Source organism: Callithrix jacchus, chromosome 9 (genome assembly GCF_049354715.1).
Source record: "Callithrix jacchus isolate 240 chromosome 9, calJac240_pri, whole genome shotgun sequence".
In the NCBI taxonomy this organism is placed as follows: Eukaryota; Metazoa; Chordata; class Mammalia; order Primates; family Cebidae; genus Callithrix; species Callithrix jacchus.
In genome coordinates this window covers 55,410,337-55,427,774 of record NC_133510.1, presented here as the reverse complement: position 1 = coordinate 55,427,774, position 17,438 = coordinate 55,410,337, and the positions used below count along the sequence as shown (strand labels likewise).

At 39.5% G+C, this 17,438-nt stretch overlaps 1 protein-coding gene across 2 annotated transcripts in view; it reads left to right on the top strand.

Annotated features, from left to right (window-relative positions):
* Positions 1–17,438, top strand: part of SRGAP1 (SLIT-ROBO Rho GTPase activating protein 1) — a 334,709-nt gene that overhangs the window by 30,306 nt on the left and 286,965 nt on the right. The gene's annotated exons all lie outside the window — the stretch shown is intronic.

Genomic DNA, 17,438 nt, shown 5'->3' with positions numbered 1-17,438 from the left:
TGAAAGTATTCCCAGTTATGACTCTCAACACTTTTTGGAAAATATAGTAAATAATTTGGAAATGAAGGGTGGTGCATTCTTTGTATTCCTTCTCTCTGTGGTGGAGTTGTTTATATACATAGTTTTTGCTATGTTCAGTTCCTTTCTGGTAAAATGCTCCTCTTCATTTTATTTCATGAGTCACTTTCTCAATCAGTATGTCTTGTATGCCAAATTCCAGACCTTTATATTTTCTTCTACTGTTTTGCCATTTAGATGTCTCGACACAAATTTAATCTGAGAAAAAATAATCCTAATGTCCTGACTTCTTGTGGGAATTATTGCATTAAGAAACTTGTTTTACTGGCTTTTTCTGAAATCTAGAGTCTGATGTTTGCCACTTGAAGTTTTCTAAATCTAATTCCCATTTGATGTAACTCTTCTTTTTTTAGGAGACGGAGTCTGGCTCTATCACCCAGGCTGGAGTGCAGTGGCACAATCTTGGCTCACTGTAACCTCCGTCTCCTGAACTCAGGCAGTTCTCTTGCCTCAGCCGCCTGAGTAGCTGGAATTACAGGCATGCGCCACCATGCCTGGCTTGTTACGTATTTTTCGTAGAGACAGAGTTTTGCCATGTTGGCCAGGCTGGTGTTGAACTCCTGACCTTGGGTGATCTGCCCTCAATTGTCTTGGCCTCCCAAAGTGCTGGGATTACAGGTGTGAACCACCACGCCTGGCCAAACTGTATTCTTTAAAAAAAGAAAAATGTTCCATGTTATATCGTCAATATGTTCCTTGTAGCTAAGGAACATTTGCTGCATAGTTTGACCATACACAATGAGATGTAATTTTACTTTTCAGTTGGAATTTTTAAGGATAATAGTGTATGTAGTTGACAGTGGTATGATAAAGGTAATTTCTCACTAGAAGTGGGAGTGAAAATTGATACAGTCTTTCTAGAGTATAATTTGGCTCTGTAATCTTTTAGAAGTCTTTCTAGAGGAAATAATCAGAGATGAGGATGAATATTATGCATTAGAATGCTCATCATAGTTTTTTTTAAAACATCAAAGTTATGACTGGGAGTGGTGGCTCACACCTGAATCCCAGCACTTTGTGAGGCTGAATTGGGAGGATCGTTTGAGCCCAGGGAGTTCAAGACCAGCCTGGTAACACGATGAAACACTGTCTCTACAAAAAATACAAAAGTTAGCCAGGCATGGTGGTGTGTGCCTATGGTTGCATGTAGCTACTCAGGAGGCTGAGATGGGAGGATCACTTGAGTCTGAGAGGTGGTGGTTGCAGTGAGCTGAGATCTGCACCACTGCATTCTAGCCTGGGTGACCAAGTGAGACTGTCGGAAAGAGAGAGAGAGAGGAAAGAAAGAAGGAAGAGACAGAGAAAGAAAGGAAAGAAAGAGAAAATGACAAGCCACATAAATATTCAAGAGACAATAAATAAATCAATTATGGTATGTAAAAGTGTAGGAATAATATGGAACCATTAGAAAGTATGACTTTTGAAGAGTATTCAAGGAAAAAGAAACTATTTTAGAAATCCCATGAACAGGGAAAAAATGATGAATAAAATACAGTATATACCAGAATATATTACAATTATTATTTCTGAGTAAATGGGATGGACAGTTTTTTAAAAGCTTCTTCTTTGTATGTTTGTGTATTTTCCAAATTTTCTTTTTTCTTTTTTTTTTTTTGAGACGGAGTTTCGCTCTTGTTACCCAGACTGGAGTGGAATGGAGCAATCTCAGCTCACTGCAACCTCCACCTCCTGGGTTCAGGCAATTCTCCTGCCTCAGCCTCCTGAGTAGCTGGGACTACAGGCGCGTGCCACCATGCCCAACTAATTTTTGTATTTTTAGTAGAGATGGGGTTTCACCATGTTGACCAGGATGGTCTCGATCTCTTGACCTCGTGAACCACCCTCCTTGGCCTCCCAAAGTGCTGGGATTGTAGGCGTGAGTCACCGCGCCCGGCCTTTCCAAATTTTCTATAACAAATGTGTAATATATTGATGATTAAACGAATGAAGATATAAGCACTAGAAGGATGTCTGGCCTTATAGTGAAGTCTCAACTATGAGATTTTACTGTTGCTATGATGTAATTACTTTTATAATACATAAAATATTTTTAAAAACTCACTCTAATTATAATTAATTATTTGTGTAACTAACTTGTTTAATGTTTGTCCTCTATCCTCCATCGACTTTGGTCCTTTATAAAATGTTTTTTTGAGATAGGATCTTGCTATGTTGCCCAGGCTAAAGTGCAGTTGCATGATCATAGTTCACTACAGCCTCAGCCTCCTGGGCTCAAAGGGTCCTCCCACCTCAGCCTCCAGAGTAGCTAGGACTACAAGCATCTGCCACCACACCTAGCTAATTTTTTAGTTTTGTGGAGATGGGGTCTCATCGCATTGCCCAGGCTGATCTTGAACCCCTGAGCTCAAGTGATCCTCCCATCTCCGCCTCCCAAAGTATTAGGTATTACAGACATGAGCAGTCCTTAAAGACCATATCTGTCAAATACAAGCTGGCTCTAATACCCAGCACATAATAAGTGCTCGGTCAATATTTGGTGTCTGTGTGTGTATATTTGTTTGGACCCTCAAAAATTAGGTTTCTAAATATTTTCTCTTTTTTTACTTCAGTTTTTTAGCAGGAAGGTTGCCAGTGAAAAAGCTGTACAAATGTTAGCTGCTCCCAATTGAGAATTTTTATGTTCTTATGAATGTTGAAATGTATGTAAATGAAAATTGCACAGTGTTAAATGGTATGTTGTTGAACCAGAAATATGTTTATTGGCTTATTTTATGTAAAAAATGGCACTGAGATTTCTGTAAAAATTTTTTAAAAGTTATAGTTTTCAAAATTTACAACACAACTTAATAAATAAGATCATGACAAAGCTATCTTAGATATCTTTTTGAGTGGTCCTAAGATTATAACTTTAAGCAAGAATGGGGACACTTTTTTTTTAAAGAGACAGAGTCTCGCTCTGTCACCAGGCTGGAGTGCAATGGCACGATCTCAGTTCACCACAGCCTCCACCTCCTGGGTTCAAGCGATTCTCCTGCCTCAGCCTCCTGAGTAGCTGGGACCACAGTTGTGTGCTACCACATCCAGCTAATTTTTTGTATTTTTTAGTAGAGACGGGATTTCATCACGTTAGCCAGGATGGTCTCTATCTCTTGACCTTGTGATCCACCCACCTTGGCCTCCCAAAGTGCTAGGATTATAGGCATGAGCCACTGTGTCTGGCTGAATAGGGATACTTTTAACAGCTTGGAAGTTATTTTCGTGGGACAGTAGGAGTGTATTTGTTCATATGAAAACCTGTAATTCTATAAAAGAACGTAATTTGAATCTGTAGTGATTGCAAGTTTTAAGGTCTCTGCAATATACAAAATTTCTTAGTTGTTGTCACTTCCCAAGACGTGCTGACCACTAAGAAATAAGGGAGCTCAGCTAGAATTACCAGCTGCTGTTTATAAAACCAAATGATAAAGTTCACTTAATGAAAGTAATGTGCTGACAGCAGTGTTTATTGTTTAAAACATAACAATCATGTTTATTGTATCTCTCTGAGACAGCTTTGCTGAATATAAGTTAAATGTAGCAGAGGAAATCCAGAGTAATTCACTTTTTTTTTTTGTAAGTGTGTTTATTTACATGAAACCAACGTTAAGAAGTTTGAAGAATTCTTTGTCAGAGGGCTTAATTTTCTAGAGTTTAACTGAAAAGATTGAAGAAATGATAAGTAGCTACCATTTTTGGAAACAAGAAATTAAGAAGTACAAACTCAGAAAACACACTTGGGGAAAATTTTAATATCATGAAACTTAGATCTCTTGAACTTCAAAAGACCTTACAATCCACTTGATGGTGATATTTGGAATTTCAGATATAGTATTCAAATATCATAGAATAGAAAAGAATAATCAGGGAGCTTAATGCAATCAGAACCTTGTAGGCTGTTATGGGAAGTATCATTTGGTTAAGCCTGCTAAGTTACTGTAAATGAATGTTAATCGCATTTTATCAGCTGCCTATCCTATCTTTATTATATAATCTGAATATTTAAGACCCTGGAAATATGTTTAACTGTGAAATTACAGTATTTATAGAACTCAAATTCCAAAAAGCACACAAGTCTGTGATGGAGAGGAATTATATTTAAATACTACAAAATTCAAGATCTTTTACCATTTAACACTACTCTACCTTGTGGGAGAAGCATTGTTTTTGGCTAAAATACTGTGACAAACAGAATGATGTATGCTAATGTTGACTTCTGAGATAAGCATGTGATTTAGATAATTTATTGTTTGCACAAAACTCTTATTCTTTTTTGTTTGTTTGTTTGTTTGTTGTATCTGTTTTTATTCTTGCAACTTAATTTTTGTATTTTTTTTTTTTTTTTAAAGACAGGGTTTCACCATGTTGGTCAGGCTAGTCTTGAACTCACAACCTCGGGTGATCTGCCCACCTTGGTCTCCAAAGTGCTTGGATTACAGGCATGAGCCACCATGGCCATCCTTGCACAAAGCTCAATCACCAACTAGAGTATTTTAACTTTTCAGGATCAGGTAGGATTTAACTATTTTCTCAATATAGTTTATATCATTCTGGTTGACTGCATCCTTATCTTCTTGGAAATTATTAATGTACCTTTTAAAAAATATGAACCAGGCTTTGGACTTGAACTTCCCCTCCTAAAGCTGCAACAATATTGAAATTGAAAATAATAAGCTGGGCGCAGTGACTCATGGCTGTAATCCCAGCACTTTGGGAGGCCAAGGTGGGCGGATCATCTGAGGTCAGGAGTTCGAGACCAGCCTGGCTAATGTAGTGAAACACCATTTCTACTAAAAATACAAAAAAATTAGCTGGGTATGGTGGTGCGTACCTGTAATCCCAGCTACTCGGAAGGCTGAGACAGGAGAATCGCTTGAACCTGGGAGGAGGAGGTTGCAGTGAGCCAAGATCAGGCCATTGCACTCCAGCTTGGGCAACAAGAGTGAAACTCCCTCTCAAGAAAAAAAGAAAAAGAAAAAGAAAGTAATGTATGGGAATGCTTCTTTAATTGTGTAACCTTTTTATTTTGTGAGTGTATATATGCTTTGGGGAAAATTGATTCTCTGCTAGTGCTTTCTTCTTTGCAACATAAACCCTTGAAAAGGTATTTTTCCCTTTGGGAAAATTTAAATGCACATTGTTCCTCTGGAAAATATAATCTAATAGGAAACTACAGTTCACATTAGAACCAAAAAAATCCTGTAATTAAGATGTGTCTTAGTCACATTTTCTTTCTGTCTTTTGTTAAAACCACAACAAGGACTCATTCAAGTAAAAAAAAGTTGTTGGGTGGGTGGAACATTGTTTTCAAATGTTATAGTAATGTTATAGTGTTACAACTATCTGGTTACTTCATCTTGATTGCCAAAAATATTAAATTATTATTTTATAAAATTTGGATGTAAATATTTATGTTTTGAGGCGAATTTAGATGTGTGGTGGTGTCTGCTGTCAACATCGGTGAGGTGTTAGGGTTAGAGTGTTGAGACCAAATTCTGGATCCAGCACTCAGCTTAGATACCATCTTTCTAATCAGGTTACTGAATCTTGCTGAGCATCAGTGGCTCCTCCTTCATAAGGTTGTTAGACAGATTACTGAAATCCTTACAAATATGCAGAAAGTGCCTGGAATGTTTACCTGGAGCCAATGATGATTGCACATACTGCTGTTACATAGTTTATGATGGAGCCTCTATGTTGTGGGTTACTTAAAACCCTTTGCCTTTCTGCCATCTAGATTTGGGAGAATTAGCTAGATAGTACACCCTCCTTTAAAATGTTGACAAAAGAAAAACATCAAGAACGCAAGTCGGCCGGGCACGGTGGCTCACGCCTGTAATCCTAGCACTTTGGGAGGCCAAGGTGGGCAGATCACCTGAGGTCAGGAGTTCAAGACCAGCCTGTCCATCATGGTGAAACCCCATCTTAAAAAAAAAAAAGAATGCAAGTCAGTCTCTCTTTATCATATTCTTGATCCTAATGCCTGAAATGAGATTGGGCATTTGTTTATGGATATCGTTATCTGTACTGCTGCCTGCTTTATTAGTATACAGCAACAGTCAGCAAACTTTTCCTGGGAAGAGCCAGGGAGCAAATATTTGAGGCTTTGTGGGCTCTTTAATTTTGGTCACATCCTCTCTATTGTACTTTTGTAGCCAAGACTAGTCGTAGACAATATGGAAATGAATGGGATGACTGTATTCTAGTAAAGTTCTCTTTGTAAAAGTGGATCATAGTTTTCTAATCTCTGTGGTGGATAATTGAGAGTATGTTTGCATCTTCTTTTTAAAATCAGAGATAAATTCTGGCCCCCAAAGTTGTAATTGTTCATTATTTATTTCCTCTATTCGTCTGTATGTGTGTGTGTGTGTATCTGTGTGTGTATAGAGTATGTATATCTGATAAACTGTATGTATATCTGATAAGCTTTTGATTTCTGAAGCTGTGCAGAAATTGATTCTTATTTTATTAATTGCATTTTAGGTTTTGGGGTACATGTGAAGAACAGGCAAGATTGTTGCATAGGTACACACATGGCAGTGTAATGTACTGCCTTCCCATCACTTGTATCTGGCATTTCTCCCCATGCGATCTCTCCCCAACTCCCCACCCCCTGCTGTGCCTCCTCTATGTCCCCCCCCCCCGTCAAACACCAGTGTGCGATGCTCCCCTCCCTGTGTCCATGTGTTCTCATTGTTCAACACCCACCTACGTGTGAGAACATGCGGTGTTTGATTTTCCGGTTCTTGTGTCAGTTTGCTGAGAATGATGGTTTCCAGGTTCATCCATGTCCCTACAAAGGACACGAACTCATCGTTTTTGATGGCTGCATAGTGTATATGTGCCACATTTTCCCTGTCCAGTCTATCATCGATGGGCATTTGGGTTGGTTCCAGGTCTTTGCTATTGTAAACAGTGCTGCAGTGAACATTCGTGTGCATATGTCCTTATAGTAGAACAATTTATAATCCTTTGGATATATACCCAGTAATGGGATTGCTGGATCAAATGGAATTTCTATGTCTAGGTCTTTGAGGAATCGCCGCACTGTCTTCCACAACGGTTGAACTAATTTATTCTCCCACCAGCAGTGTAAAAGTGTTCCTATTTCTCCTCATCGTCTCCAGCATCTGTTGTCTCCAGATTTTTTAATGATCGCCATTCTAACTGGCATGAGATGGTATCTCAATGTAGTTTTGATTTGCATCTCTCTAATGACCAGTGATGATGAGCATTTTTTTCATATGTTTGTTGGCCTCATGTATGTCTTCTTTTGTAAAGTGTCTGTTCATATCCTTTGCCCACTTTTGAATGGGCTTGTTTTTTTCTTGTAAATCTTTTTAGTTCTTTGTAGATTCTGGATATCAGCCCCTTGTCAGATGGGTACATTGCAAAAATTTTCTCCCATTCTGTTGGTTGCGGATTCATTCTAATGACTGTTTCTTTTGCTGTGCAGAACCTGTGGCATTTGATTAGGTCCCATTTGTTTATTTTGGCTTTTGTTGCCAATGCTTTTGGTGTTTTGGTCATGAAGTCCTTGCCTACTCCTATGTCCTGGATGGTTTTGCCTAGGTTTTCTTCTAAGGTTTTTATGGTGTTAGGTCTTATGTTTAAGTCTTTAATCCATCTGGAGTTAATTTTAGTGTAAGGTGTCAGGAAGGGGTCCAGTTTCTGCTTTTTGCACATGGCTAGCCAGTTTTCCCAACACCATTTATTAAACAGGAACTCCTTTTCCCATTGCTTGTTTTTGTCAGGTTTGTCAAAGACCGGATGGTTGTAGATATGTTATGTTGCCTCCAACGCCTCTGCTCTGTTCCATTGGTCTGTATCTCGGTTTTGGTACCAGTACCATGCTGTTTTGATTACTGTAGTATAGTTTGGTTACTAGTAGTATAGTTTGAAGTCCAGTAGTGTGATGCCTCCCGCTTTGTTTTTTTTTTTTGCTCAGAATTGACTTAGGTATACGGGCTGTCTTTTGGTTCCATATAAAGTTTAAGGTGGTTTTTTCCAGTTCTGTGAAGAAGGTCATTGGTAGCTTGATGGTGATAGTGTTGAATCTGTAAATTACTTTGGGCAGTATGGCCATTTTCATGATACTGATTCTTCCTAACTATGGACATGGAAGGTTTCTCCATCTGTTTGTGTCCTCTCTTATTTCATTGAGCAGTGGTTTGTAGTTCTCCTTGAAGAGGTCCTTTACATCCTTTGTTAGTTGTATTCCCAGGTATTTTATTCTCTTTGTAGCAATTGTGAATGGCAGTTCGTTCTTAATGTGGTTCTCTTTAAGACTGTTATTGGTGTATAGCAATGCTTGTGATCTTTGCACATTGATTTTGTATCCTGAGACTTTGTTGAAGTTGCTTATCAGTTTCAGGGGATTTTGGGCTGAGATGATGGGGTCTTCTAAATATACAATCATGTCTGCAAATAGAGACAGTTTGACTTCCTCCTTTCCTATTTGAATACCCTTTATTTCTTTTTCTTGCCTGATTGCTCTGGCTAGAACTTCCAGTACTATATTGAATAGGAGTGGTGAGAGAGGGCATCCTTGTCTAGTGCCAGATTTCAAAGGGAATGCTTCCAGTTTTTCCCCATTCAGTATGATATTGGCTGTTGGTTTGTCGTAAATAGCTTTTATTATTTTGAGATACGTTTCGTCAATACTGAGTTTATTGAGGATTTCTAGCATAAAGGGCTGTTGAATTTTGTCAAAGGCCTTCTCTGCATCAATTGAGATAACCATGTGGTTTTTGTCTTTGGTTCTGTTTATGTGGTGAATTACATTTATAGACTTGTGTATGTTGAACCAGCCTTGCATCCCCGGAATGAAGCCTACTTGATCATGGTGGATAAGCTTTTTGATGTGCTGTTGCATTCAGTTTGCCCGTATTTTATTGAAGATTTTTGCGTCTATGTTCATCATGGATATTGGCCTGAAGTTTTCTTTTCTTGCTGAGTCTCTGCCAGGTTTTGGTATCAGGATGATGTTGGTCTCATAAAATGATTTGGGAAGGATTCCCTCTTTTTGGATTGTTTGGAATAGTTTCATAAGGAATGGTACCAGCTCCTCTTTGTATGTTTGGTAGAATTTGGCTGTGAATCTGTCTGGACCTGGGCTTTTTTTAGGTAGTAGGCTCTTAATTGCTGCCTCAACTTCAGACCTTGTTATTGGTCTATTCAGGGTTTCGGCTTCTTCCTGGTTGAGGCTTGGGAGGGTGCGAGTGTCCAGGAATTTATTCATTTCTTCCAGGTTTACTAGGTTATGCACATAGAGATGTTTGTAATAATCTCTGATGATGGTTTGTATTTCTGTGGAATCTGTGATGATATCCCCTTTATCGTTTTTTTATTGCATCTCTTTGATTCTTTATTTTCTTTTTTATTAATCTGGCTAGTGGTCTGTCTATTTTGTTGATCTTTTCAAAAAACCAGCTCTTGGATTTATTGATTTTTTTGAAGGTTTTTTTTTTTTTGTGTCTCTGTCGGCTTCAGTTCTGCTCTGATTTTAGTTATTTTCTTATCTTCTGCTAGGTTTTGAGTTTTTTTGGTCTTGTTCCTCTAGCTCTTTCAATTTTGATGATAGGGTGTCAATTTTAGATCTTTCCTTGCTTCTCATGTAGGCATTTATTGCTATACATTTTCCTCTAGACACTGCTTTAAATGTGTCCAAGAGATTCTGGTATGTTGTGTCTTTGTTCCTGTTGGTTTCGAAGAACTTCTTTATTTCTGCCTTCATTTCATTGTTTATCCAGTTAACATTCAAGCCAGTTGTTCAGTTTCCATGAAGCTGTGCGGTTCTGAGTTAGTTTCTCAATTCTGAGTTCTAACTTGATTGCACTGTGGTCTGAGAGACTGTTTGTTATGATTTCCGTTCTTCAGCATTTGCTGAGGAGTGATTTACTTCCAATTATGTGGTCAATTTTAGGGTAGGTGTGATGTGGTGCTGAGAGGAATATATATTCTATGGATTTTGGGTGGAGACTTCTGTAAATGTCTATTAGGTTTGCTTGGTCCAGGTCTGAGTTCAAGTCCTGGATATCCTTGTTAATTTTCTGTCTGGTTGATCTGTCTAATATTGACAATGGGGTGTTAAAGTCTCCCCCTATTATTGTGTGGGAGTCTAAGTCTCTTTGTAAGTCATTAAGAACTTGCCTTATGTATCTGGGTGCTCCTGTATTGGGTGCGTATATATCTAGCATCATTAGCTCTTCTTGTTGCATCAATCCTTTTACCATTATGTAATGTCCTTCTTTGTCTCTTTTGATCTTTGTTGTTTTAAAGTCTATTTTATCTGAGATGAGAATTGCAATTCCTTCTTTTTTTTTTTGGCTCTTCATTTGCTTGGTAAATCTTCCTCCATCCCTTTATTTTGAGTCTTCGTGTAAACTTGCATGTGAGATGTGTTTCCTGGCTACAGCACACAGATGGGTTTTGGCTTTTTATCCAATTTGCCAGTCTCTGTCTTTTGATTGGGGCATTTAGCCCCTTTACATTTAGGGTTAATATTATTATGTGTGAATTTGATCCTGCCATTTTGAAGCTAGCTGGCTGTTTTGCCTGTTAGTTGAGGCAGTTTCTTCATTGTGTTGATGCTCTTTACCATTTGATATGTTTTTGGAATGGCTGGTACTGTTTGTTACTTTCTATGTGTAGTCCCTCTTTCAGGAGCTCTTGTAAAGCCGGCCTGGTGGTGATGAAATCTGAGTACTTGCTTGTTTGTATAGGAATTTATTTTTCCTTCACTTATGGAGCTTAATTTGGCTGGATATGAAATTCTGGGTTGAAAGTTCTTTTCTTTAAGGATGTTGAATATTGGCCCCAACTCTCTTCTGGCTTGTAGGGTTTCTGCTGACAGATCTGCTGTGAGTCTGATGGGCTTCCCTTTGTGGGTAACCCGACCTTTCTCTCTGGCTGCCCTTAGCATTTTCTCCTTCATTTCAACCCTGGTGAATCTGATGATTATGTGCCTTGGGTTTGCTCTTCTTGAGGAATATCTTTGTGGTGTTCTCTGTATTTCCTGGACTTTAATTGTGGCCTGCCTTGCTAGGTTGGGGAAGTTTTCCTGGATAATATCCTGAAGAGTATTTTCCAGCTTGGATTCATTCTCTCCGTGACATTCAGGTACACCTATCAAACGTAAATTAGGTCTTTTCACATAGTCCCATATTTCTTGGAGACTTTGTTCATTCCTTTTTAACCTTTTTTCTCTAATCTTGCCTTCTTGTTTTATTTAATTGAGTTGATCTTCAACCTCTGATATCCTTTCTTCTGCTTGGTCAATTTGGCTATTGAAGTTTGTGTGTGCTTTGTGAAGTTCTCGTGTTGTGTTTTTCAGCTCTATCAATTCATTCATATTCCTCTCTAAGTTGTTTATTCTCATTAGCATTTCATCAAATCTTTTTTTCAAGGTTCTTAGTTTCTTTGCATTGGTTAGAACATGTTCTTTTAGCTCACAGAAGTTTCTCATTACCCACCTTCTGATGTCTGATTCTGCCATTTCATCACACTCATTCTCCATCCAGCTTGTTCCCTTGCTGGTGAGGGGTTGTGATCCCTTGTAGGAGAAGAGGTGTTCTGGTTTCAGGTGTTTTAATGCTTTTTGCACTGGTTTCTTCCCATCTTTGTGTATTTATCCACCTGTTGTCTTTGTATTTGTTGATTTTCTGATTGGGTCTCTGAGTGGGTGTCCAGTTTGTTGATGATGAAGTTATTTCTTTCTGTTTCTTAGTTTTCCTTTTACCAGCTAGACCCCTCTGCTGTAGGACTGCTGGGATCCACTCCAGGCCCTGCTTGCCTGGGGATCACCTGCAGCAGCTGCAGAACAGTAACGGTTGCTGTCAGTTTCTTCTTCTGCTATCTTTGTCCCTGAAGGATACCCGCCTGATGTCAGTCTGAGCTCTCCTTTATGAGGTGAGTCTTTGGATATACGGGTGTCAGGGAGCTGCTTGAGGAGACAGTCTGTTCTTTATAGGAGCTCAGGTGCTGAGCTGTGAGCTCTGTTGTTCATTCAGAGCTGCTAGGCAGGTACGTTCAAGTCTGCTGCAGCAGAACTCATAAACCCTCCTTTTTTTTCCCCAGGTGCTCGGTTCTGGGGAGTTAGGGCTTTATTTATGAGTTTCTGTTGTGCTGCTGCCTTTTTTCAGGGCTGCACTGCCTAGCGAGGAGGCAGCCTAGTCACTGTCTGCCTGCAGAGGCTTTCCTGAGCTTCTGTGGGCTCCGCCCAGCTGCCATGTGAACTTCCCTGCAGTCCTGTTTATATGGGTATAGTTAGAAGTGCCTCGGCAATGGCGACCCACCTCTGTAATGGCGGACTCTCTCTGTGATGGCGGGCTCCCTCAGCAATGGTGGGCTGCCTTAGCAATGGTGGACTACCTCTGTAGTGGTGAAGTACCTCGGAAATGGTGGACGCCCCTCCCCCATGGAGCTGGACCGTCCTGGGTTCAGTCGTGCTTGCTATGAAACTCTTAATCCAGAGTTTTTCAGATTGCTGTTTTTTGTGGGGGTGGGACCAGCCTAGCCTGATCACCTGGCACACCCTGCCTCAGAGCCTTTTTTTTTTTTTAGTTGAACTGTCAACTGTCTCACAGGTCTTCCAGTCACCTGTGGAAAAGGTGCCGGGATCTGTGTGATTTCCTGTGTGGCAATCCACTGCGCCAGCTGAGACAGCTGTGCTGAGATTCGTGGCACTTTTTTGACTGGGAATCTCCTGGCCTGGCTCCCTGTTTCAGTCCCCTTTTTTATCAGTTGAATGAGTGACTCTGTCGAAATTGATTTTTCTTGTCAGTTTGACCACATCTTTAGAACAAGGTAGGGATGACAGGGAATGCCTTGTTTGTCTGTGATATTAAATCATTACACCTTTTTATTCATAATTGAGTAGATTTTGAGTTACACTGGACAGAGTCCTGCCTTTACAAGTGTTGCACAATCTGTTTCACAGTCCACCTCTTAGCTGCAAAGTCCTTGGCTGGTGATACAGCTTTTGTAGGGATCAGTCTTCTCATCTGTAACACAGTGCTAATTCTAACCTTGTTGGGTTGCTGGGAATTGAGTGAGCGCATGCATTTAAAGGCAGACCTCAATGCCTAAAACAGATAAACCCAATAAACAGGAGTTCTTTAAAACTTAAATGAGAATCATATTCTGAAGGCCAAATGATTTTTGAGAAACTTTACTGTAAATTTAAATTTTTTTTTTTTTTTTTTGAAACAGGGTCTTGCCATGTCACCCAGGCTTTAGTGAATGGTGATCTTAACCTCACTGCAGCCTCAGTCTTTCAGGCTCAAGTGATCCTTCCACCTCAGCCTCCTGAACAGCTGGGACTATTGGTGAGCACCACCGTCCTGGCTAATTTTATTTATTTTTATTTTTTTATTTTTAGTAGAGATGAGGTCTTGCTATGGTACCCAGGCTGGTCTTGAACCCTTGTGCTCAAGTGATCCTTCAGCCTCGGACTTGCAGAGTGCTAGGATCACAAGTGTGAGCTTCCTCACTCTGCCCTTTGTTCTTTTTAAGGGAGAAAAACGCATCTCTGCATACTTATATACCCTGAATTATTTGGAGTTGTGCCTCTCAGACTATCTGTGGTGAAGGCCTAATTTTTTTTCTAATTTGTCATGAACTGCTGGTTTTATAAAATACAGTACAATGAATTATTATTAAAAAAGAAATAAAAACATACAAAACACATATAAAGCCCACATTTTAATAATGAGATCCAATAAACACATACATTTTCTAAATGCTTACTCTCAATTTCTCTGTATTTCTTTGGAGACTGGTAATAAACAATTGGCAGAGCAGTACTGATCCATGAGTCACACTTTTAGGAGCACTAAATTAGAGGGAAGCAAGTTCATGGCAATTTATTTAAAACATTCATATCAATTACTCTTGGATATAATTGGTCACTTAATAGACAATTAGTTTATCTCTTCTTCTTTAAAAGTAGTTACCAACTGTAAGTGGAAATTATTTATTTACCCAAGACTATGTTCAACAGCCTCCCTCCCCATAATATAAGATTGTTTGGTTTGAGGTAACTGGAGATCTCATAGGGGAATAAAACTCCATGGTTGTCTCTAGACCAGGGTGGCCCTCAACTGGAGTATCCCCATCCATAGGAGGTTGATATGGTTTAGCTGTGTCTCCACCCAAATCTCATCTTGAATTGTAGCTTCCATAATCCCCATGTGTTGTGGGAGAGACCTGGGGGAGGTAAATGAATCATGGGGCAGGTTTTTCCTTGCTGTTCTTGTGATAGTGAAAAAGTCTCATGAGATCTGATAGTTTTATTAAGGGCAGTTACCCTGTACATGCTCTCTAGCCTGCTGCCATGTAAGACATGCCTTTGTTCCTCCTTCACCTTCCACCATGATTGTGAAGCCTCCCCAGCCATGTAGAATTGTGAGTCCATTAAATCTCTCTCGCCTCTCCCCACCCCTTCCCTCCCCTCCCCTCCCCTCCCCTTTTTTTGAGACAGAGTTACTCTGTCACCCAGGCTAGAGAACAGTGGCACAATCTCAACTCACTGCAACCACAATCTCAACTCACTACAACCTCCGCCTCTTGGGTTCAAGTGATTCTCCTTCCTCCCCCTCCCCATCAGCTGGGATTACAAATGCATGCCACCCTGCCTGGCTAAATTTTGTATTTTTAGTAGAGACAGGTTTTTGCTATTTGGCCAGGCTCGTCTCGAACTCCTGACCTCAAGTGATCCACCCGCCCTCATCGACCTCCCAAAAAGCTGGTATTATAGGCATAAGCCACTGCACCCAGCCAAACCTTTTTCTTTATAAATTACCCAGTTTCAGATATTTCTCCCTAGCAGTATGAAAACGGACTAATGCAGGGTTTCTCAGTGACTTCATCACTGACCCTGACAGCCCAGATCTCATAGGGTGTAGGTATAAGAATCTCAGGTCCTCAGTTTCTCCTCCATCCCCTGTGTTCTGGCAGCACCTCCCATTACCTTTATGAATCCACGTATTTTATTCTATTGCCATTATTTTCTGTGACTCTTCCACAGAACTGTGGACTTTGCAGGAGGAACTATTTTATTCTCTTTTTGCCTCCGCGGCTCCTGGCAGACCCTAGATATACCTTGAAAATGTACTGATGTATGAATAAATGAGCGGGTGATGTGTTGCAGGCCTCTCACCAGCCTGCCTTTCTTTATCTGCAAGCTCTTCACTTTGCTAGGGTCCCTCTCAAAAACATAACTGGATCAGGAGTGGGGGGAGGGAAGAGAAGGGAGCTGCTGCACAGCAACACACTGCTGTCAGCATTTTTCAATGCACATAACCCAAGAAAACATGCACAGTGTATTTTGGGAAGTCAACTACTTTTCTCATCCTTCATTTTTTGTTGCCGATTGTATTATAACTTTGTAGGAAAGCAGCCAACAACAGTGCTACCACTTTCAAAGCTGTCACGTCAACTTTCTGGAAATTGTCAGGGCCACACCTTACTGTGGTTGAAATTCAATGGCATTGAGCTCTTGAGATTATAGATAGTAATTTTCTAGAATACACACAATTGTGTGTGAACATATGACTGGGCTGGAATCTATCAGAGTGCTTGCATGGAATTTTACAGATCATTTATGCATTACAATAAACCATATATGGATATTTTATGATAAGTATATGGACTATTATCACCAAGGATAGTAAAGGATATTGGAATTTCATCTGCATAGTAATAGTAATTTGCAGGGAAAAAGATCTTATCAAAACTAAATTGATAATCTGTAGTAATGGACTGGGTTTTTGGTGGTTACTCATTATTTGGGGGACAAGTAGAGTAAATAGCATGCTGACTACATAGTGACTTTGGATCAGGATGTCTGGATTCCCATCCCAGCTCTATGACCTCATTCAGGTCGCTTACCCTCTTTGAGCCTCACTTTTCTTTTCTGTAAAATGGAGGTAATGGTAGTCCTGAGGCCTAAGGTATTGTGCAGATTACGTATGATAATTCAGGTAAAGCACCCAGTGGTGCCAGTATTCCTTTACCACTCTTTGTCATCACTTGATGTATGTAGATTGTCAGTGTAGTAACATTTCTGGAAAGCAATGACACCCTTTAGAGTACCAATTGCAGTTTTATTTGTAAACCTTTTATATGGGAAGAGTTCTAATTTAATATATTTTTGCCCTTCTTAACTGTTATATATACATTTATTTATTCCTCTGGAGAATCTTTGAAATAAAAGTTAGCTTTAACTTTTAAACACCTAAAATTGAGAGTTGATATATAGCTCAAATTACTAAAACTCTAGAAAAATAATAAACTATAAGGTTTTACTGATTCAGGGACTGCAGTGTTGGAAAATACTGTGAAAACTAGTAATAGAGAGAATAAATGAAAAATTAGAATATAGAGTTTGTATATATGGCATGAATATAATTAAGCAAATATTAGGTTGATGCAAATGTTATTGCAGTTTTTGACATTAAAAGTATGGCAGAAACTGCACTTACTTTTGTACCAACCTAAACATACACATTTTAAGTAGTGTAGATTAAGTAACAGCTTGGGGTAAGATGTTTAGATAAGTAAATGTTGTAATGAAGAATGGCTCTTTTTCCCTTTATTATCCAGGGTTTATAATGCTTCTGTAATTTTTTTTTTTTTGAGATGGAGTTTTGTTCTTGTTGCCCAGGCTGGAGTGCAATGGCTCAATCTCTGCTCACTGCAACCTCCACCTCCCAGGTTCAAGCCATTCTTCTGACTCAGCCTCCTGAGTAGCTGAGATTACAGGTGCCTGCAACCATGCCTGGCTAATTTTTTGCATTTTTAGTAGAGGTGGGGTTTCACCATGTTGGCCAGGCTGGTCTTGAACTCCTGACCTCAGGTGATCCACCCACCGTGGCCTCCCAAAGTGCTGGCATAACATGTGAACTACCATGCCAGCCCTATAATGTTTTTATAATTAAAAACTTTTAAAGACCAAACATAAGTTATTCATTCTAATCACTCAAAATGTTAGACATTTAAAAAATCATATTGAATCTAAGTATATGTGTTTTATTATAGCTATGATATTTATTGAATTTATTTACAGAATATTGGTTAAAATCAACTAACTCCTTTGTAAATTAACTAACTTCCTAGATGGCTAAGAGCAAACAGGGTCTCTTGGTTTTATGTTTAGATACCCAATCAACAACAATTCTCTTGAAATTCAAAATGTGACATTTTGTAGGCATTTTATAAAGGGGCTTTTCAAGGCCAGTGAGAAGTCAGCAGCACAAACTTGTTTTGTGATCAGTTCAGGGGATCCCCAGAGATCAGCCTGGTCCCTGAAGCATATGAGGAGATATCCAGTTGCAGCGCAGGGCAGAGGCAGATCTGGTTCA